This window comes from Rissa tridactyla, chromosome 6, assembly GCF_028500815.1.
Source record: "Rissa tridactyla isolate bRisTri1 chromosome 6, bRisTri1.patW.cur.20221130, whole genome shotgun sequence".
Classification (NCBI taxonomy): Eukaryota; Metazoa; Chordata; class Aves; order Charadriiformes; family Laridae; genus Rissa; species Rissa tridactyla.
Genome location: NC_071471.1, coordinates 65,826,368 through 65,831,944, shown reverse-complemented (window position 1 = coordinate 65,831,944; position 5,577 = coordinate 65,826,368). Strand labels below are relative to the sequence as shown.

Here is a 5,577-nt window from a genome sequence, read left to right as displayed (position 1 = left end):
GCTCTCAGATGGTTTCCATTTATCTGCTTGGCTTCTTAGGCTGCTTCTGGCAATGCTGTCTGAGCAAAGGGGCTATCTGCACTGCACAGTATGACTCTGTGGGTTTCGTGGGTTGTATATGATGAGGTGAGGGAATTGCTAACAATACTTCTTTTAAGGAAAATGTGTATGAAATACAGAGTTCCCCAGCACAGACACTGATTAAAACTTCCCTAGCATTATTTCCACAGTATTTCCATTAGATTTAGAAATGGCCACTAGATCTAGGTTGTCCAAGTCCAATTTGGCAATCCTACATCACGAGTAGAATTGACTTTTTCTACATCACGATTTTTCTTTTCCTTTTCTTCTCATGTTATCACGCTGTTCCACCCCACAATGTGCTAAATACAGCAAAGCGCATACTTCAAGCATCCAAACAGCTCCCTGACCTTGAGCAAGCAGACACAGGAGCCCTTGTCTTGGATCGCAGCCACCCAGTTTCACTTCTTGCTGACCCAGGGTTGCAGAGTGACTTCGTTCCTGCCGGGGAACACGCACCAGGCCACTGACGAGTGAATCAGCTGGTTTGTAGGATTCGGGGAACTCGGAGAAGACCTGGCTTCTCTTTCTCAGTGCGTTAGAAAAATACCGACCAGCCCAGCATGCGGTCAGGGGAACAGCCCAGCGTAAGCCAGGCACGGAATATTTTTTACTGACTAAATGTGCAGTAGGAAATGCTCGGCTCTCCCTCGCAGACAATAGGCTTTTCTTTAGGAAAGTGCTGACGCTGTGACTCCGTAAAGTAAATCCTCAGTAAAATACTGTTTCTCACTCGCAATTTCAGAAGTTAAATTTACACCCTCTCTGACAGCCCCGTGCCTCTTGCTCAGTTCTAATCTGAAGCGACTGCTGCGGTTCAGTTCAGGGTTGGGAGAGATAATCAAGTTACTGTTGGCTGGAGAGTTACTGTGTGTTCGTCAAGGCTGGGGGTTCAACCACATGCATACTTCTAGACCCTCACAAATACACGGCCAAAATGCATTATCTTAAATCTTTTTCTTTTTTTTTTCTCCTGACACTTAAATGAACACATTTTTCCTCAAATATGTGACAGGCCAAGAGCATCTGGCTCCAGTGATGCTCAGTAAGTAACTCATTAGACTGCAGGAGCTCACTCATTTTTGAGCCCTGGGCTCTGGTAATGCTCTTGCCTGGTTTGTGGCACTGGTGAACTTGATTTGTGTTTGAGCCAGGGTATTATATTGAGGTGCTTGAGCAACACATTTTTCACAGAGACCCAAACCTTTAACTCACAGCTATGGGAAGCATTGCAGTAAATCCCCTGCTCATTACTCATTTAGAACCTGCATATTTCAAGGAATGACGCAATGTACAGAGTGTAAAAACTTATGTATTGAAACTAAAAAGCAGAGGCACATAAGCCAGCCTTTCAGATCCTGCTGATGCTTTGTCGGAGATAGCAGCCTGATAAAACATCTTACTTGTCCATTTAGGATGGTTGCTTAAGGACATTATGAAGACCGACATTTCTAGCATGTCACTTTTTGTTTTGTGATCGCCAGGACTGCTGTAATTTTTCTCCTTCTTCCATTTCTTGTAATGCTTGTTTATTTACTCGGTAATGCTTAGTCTTCTTTTGGGATTAAAAGATGCTAAGACTACAAATAGAACACAGATGGCAGCAACCTCATATTATTTAATGGTAAAGCACCAAACACATGCAACTATTTATACTCAACTAGTACTTACTAACAATCATATGGTAGGTCATATGAATTTCTAACAGAGGTAGGTATCTTCAGAAAATCTGGATTCTGCTTCTTACAGAAATTTTTGGGATGACATCTCAAAAGATAGACAAGGGACCAACTAATACTGCAGCAGTAAAACTACCACTTCTCTCCTGATGTGCTGAACAGATGAAGGAGTTCATCATCATCTAGAGGCCTGATTCCTGCTAAAGACACAGAAGGGGAAAGTAAGCAGTGCCTGTCTCCATAGATGCTCCGAGCTACTACGTGTGAGCTACTGCCTGGGTTACCCCGCTGTCAGGGGGTGTGAAACATCCTGTGAGCCAGGAGTGAGTGAACACATCACCACTACCAGATGTCAGGATAACATCTGAGAAAAATACCAGGCTGCAAGGAAGGAGTTAAAAATAGAAAACTTTATGTCATCGGTGCCGGGTTGAAGGACAGAGCAGGTTGGCAGAAGGGAAGGAAGAAGGGAGTAAGTGAGAAGACCGGTCTCCAGCAGCGTCTTTATGAAGCAGTGTAAGTCCAGCAGGGGTTAATTGAAAGTAATAGGATTAAACTTGGCTGAATTCAGAGCAAATAGTGAGATTTGCTTTCTCAGAGCTTTGAGATTTGGAGGTTTGGCAGTTCACTAAGAAATGAAACCTTAAAAGGGGTGGCTGGAGTATTTATTTCGTTATTATTATTATTACTACTACTACTATTATTATTACTATTATTACTGTTATTATTTCAAATCCCTGGCAGCGATATGGTCTTTAGGTGACCCACCTGCAGAAGAGGTAATATATATGGAGGGTGGCTGCTGGCTGAAAAGAAAAAAGGCTGTGGACTGGTAAAATAGGGCTTCATTGCCTTGGAGTGTGGCATATTTCTGCTTGGGTGCCTTGGTCTTTCTCCAAGACTCGAGATTGCTTGCACTGTGGGGAAGGATCCACGACAGCTACCTGCTGCTGGAGATACACGGCATATAGATTTAATCCTTACAAGTGTGGAAGAGGGAACTGGTTTGTTTGTATAGCTAGCAACTGTTGGCTGTGTCTCCATTTTTAATTTTTTTTTTAATTTCTGTAGCAAGAAATAGAGGTAGAATCTCTTGAGCTTCCTGGAAAGTAAATTTTGTTGGAGGAAAATAGGGTTTTCTTTCTTTCCTGACAACATCCCCCCCTTCAAAAAAAAAAAAAAGAAAGAAGTAAATTAATGTTATAGAGCTGTTTAAATCCATTGACAAGGCCAGCTTGTGTTGAGCGTGGTTGAAACAATAAAACTATTGATATCTGGTCTCATGCAGGCACTTGGAAGGCAAGTACCAGGCCAAAGTAGGGGTGACTGTTAGCAATACACTCACCTCAGGAAGGCTGGAGCTCGACCTTTGCCTCATTCTCCTGATTCTACCATCAAAAAATAAAATAATGCTTGTAGAAGGTGAAACAATACCTGAGCTGTTGCATTTTTTCCCCTACAGGATTTCTTCACCCCTGTGCTGGAAAGCTCTGTCACTTTACACGCTGGAAATCCAAACAGTGTGTAAGGATATACCTTGAGGAGCAAACACAGCACTGACCCCACGGCCGTGCTGCAGCCCACGGACAGGCACCAACCCAGCTCCCAGAGAAGAGACATGAGAAATACAGAGGGACTGATAAGGTACAAAACTCTCTATTAACTTATGCTAAAAAAAAAATTTGTGCATCTGTCCAGAAAAGTCTCAGCTATTGAGACAACCGGGAAATAGGTTACTTGCTTGGTGGTGGTGTCACCACAAGCGGATCCCCTAAGAGAAGCGGGGGTGACTGGATTCAAAGCTGGTTTTAAGTGGACCTCTCCCAGGCCCTTCTGAATGCAGACAAGTGTAACGTTTGCTGGCTATCTTTTGTTTTCTCTCAGCTGTCCTCTTAGGACCTCTCTAGAAAACAGTTCATTGTAGCTTTACTTGTCTAGAGGTGAGGGAACTCAACTGAGTGGTGGGAAATGTGCTCATGCTCTTCAAAAACCGTTAAGAAATGAGTGATGGCAGCAGTTGCACCATTAGCCATAGATGAATAAAAAGGCACCTGATGCTGCATATTTTTGTGCATGAGTTCAAGTCTCTCTGTGCTGATTCTAGCTCTACGGGGGCTCAAGCTGGGGGAAAAAAGGGAAGAAGCTGAAAGTCCTCTTCATTGTAATGACTGCTTGAGTTTGCCTACACAACTACAAAGCTTTCCTGTTACCATCAATAAGTAGTACCGAAGCCAACCCTTTAGACGAGATATAATGGCATATTACCACCTGTGAAGGAATTGCACTTAGGTTTTCCAGTATTCCTCCGCTGCTAGATTTAGTATCACATTACAGGAAGCCTGACTGGACAAACCTTGGCAAGATCTAATGATGTGATGTTCTTCGCTGTTCTGTTTTACAGGCTGACGTGCAGATGCTGATCTGTTTTGGAGAAAGTATGAGCTGGCTTTGCATCTCTTGCTATTCCAAAAGAATTAAGTTTCAGATCCCCATGTCCTGGAAAAATTGGGATGAAGCTTTAGACTGTTTTTTGTTTCCTCAAGCCAAGATTACTCCTGAATCTCCAGAAGAAGCTGTACAAGGGATCGTGTATTTTTATTGTGCTTGTTTTTCAGTGAGGCTTTTAATGCCACAGGAAACCTGAGGGATGCAGCTATTAGTCTCTATGTGATTAATTCCTGAGGCACTTAAGTAATGTCCTGGAATAATATATTCCAGGCTTAGTTTAAAAGAAAACAAAAAAACCCACAAACCCCAAACAAAAACAAAAAAGAAAAAAAAAATCACAACCCCCAGTATCAGTAATATGAGAAGACAGAGGGTTCTCTCCATTCTTACCTACAGGAAAATGTATTTTCTTTGATTGTGACCATCCTCTAGGTGCCTTTGATCCACTCAGCCATGTTAGTCTTTAGCAACAGCCTGTTTGGATCTACGTGTCCAGCAAAATCTTGCAAGTTATTCCTTGGTATCTTTACTGCATTTACAAATAACAGGCTCTGTTTTTCAAGTTCTCCACCTTCTTCATCACAGTGCACAAGAACATACGCTCTGTCTGCCAGACCAGCTCAGGACTTAATTTCCTTAGATGAGCTAATCAGCAAACAGACGCCAGCGAAAGCATAATGAACCAAACCAATCTCAGAAAAGTCAGTAGAAGTTTTCTTCTCAGACAAAAACAAGAAAGAAATGCAGGAGATTTATTGAGCATGAAATCTTCAGATGCTAAGGACCAGATATTGCAAATTCTCACCATCCATCACGTATTCTGGATGAGAGAAGCCCCAAGTACATCAGGGGTATTGCTGAAACTATTAACAGTTGGGTCCCATGTGTCAGCAGTGGGCTGTGGAAAGGAGATGTGCTCGCATGAAGATAAGCATTCCTCTGAAAAGCTGTGAACCCAAAATCTTAATGGCTACACAAGAATCATTTTTATATTGTTTACCAAACCCCAGTGCTTCTAAATGCTTCTCTATTAGAGAAGGGTACTTTGTATTGTCGGTAAATGGGATAATAAGGAAGTGTGAAAGATGAGTCACCAAGCCACAGGGAAAGAAAATGTAATGCGAGCGACCGCAGCACCCTCACTTGCCCTGTGGTCCTTCGATAGAGCGTAACGCAGCTTCCTGCTGCTGTGGCCTCCAACAAGAGCTATATTCAGCCCACTAGCACGGCTGAGGGTCAAGGATGTTTATCCCAGCTGCCCCAGATGTGCCTACGTGACCTATCTAAACAGCTTGTCATTTTAGTAAGTGTGTTTATCCTGATCTCACAGGTGTGACTTTAATGTTGAGGAGCTAAGCCCCATCTTCTC

General features: G+C 42.8%; 1 long non-coding RNA gene across 1 annotated transcript; it reads left to right on the top strand.

Moving 5' to 3' along the window:
• The first annotated feature begins 2,214 nt into the window (after nt 1–2,214).
• Nucleotides 2,215–5,351, top strand: LOC128911661 (uncharacterized). The gene is made up of 3 exons (XR_008467131.1): nt 2,215–2,276; nt 3,223–3,404; nt 4,162–5,351. It is a non-coding gene; the product is annotated as an uncharacterized LOC128911661 (long non-coding RNA).
• Nucleotides 5,352–5,577: the final 226 nt, after the last annotated feature.